Here is a 662-nt window from a genome sequence, read left to right as displayed (position 1 = left end):
CACACACACACACACACACACACACACACACACACACACACACACACTAAGAGACAGAGATAAATGTGGGTTTTTTTGGGTTTTGTTTTTAAGCTGGCTATGTATTATGGTTATAATACATAATGTGTATTATTATTATACAATATTATTATTACACATTATTATAATACAATAATGTGCTTGAACGGCAAATGCAAAGCCCTGGGCTTCATCCTCAGCACCACAAAAAGAAAAAAGAAAAAAAGTGAACAAATAAAAACCATGTGTGGCACCTTGTGCCTATAATCCCAAAACTTATGAGGGTAAAGAGGGAGAAAGCGGTGTTAAATTCGAGACCAGCCTGGGCTACAAAGTGAAACCCTGAAACTCTGTCTCAAAAATAATAACCATAGATAAATAAAAATAAATAAGTCTGAGATTCTGGGCAACAGGGGTGGGGGGAGCTGCAGTTAAGTTTCTTGGATGGCACTTGGTGTAATTTCCATTCCCGGGATCCCGAGGGGAATGGAGGTGTTCCTCAGAATCGGAACACCGGGTTATCAAACACATTCTTGTGTTCTTGTCCACACAAACTGCTAAGCCACTGTGTCCAGTGCGGAGAGCTGGTCGTTGCTTGCCAACCTCGAAGTGTTCCTGAGGCCCTCCTGCCGCTGGGTACAGGG

This window comes from Psammomys obesus, unplaced genomic scaffold (assembly GCF_907164565.1).
Source record: "Psammomys obesus unplaced genomic scaffold, mPsaObe1.curated_primary_1811, whole genome shotgun sequence".
NCBI classification, from domain to species: domain Eukaryota; kingdom Metazoa; phylum Chordata; class Mammalia; order Rodentia; family Muridae; genus Psammomys; species Psammomys obesus.
The sequence above is the reverse complement of the archived record's forward strand: the minus strand, read 5'-3'. Positions refer to the sequence as shown.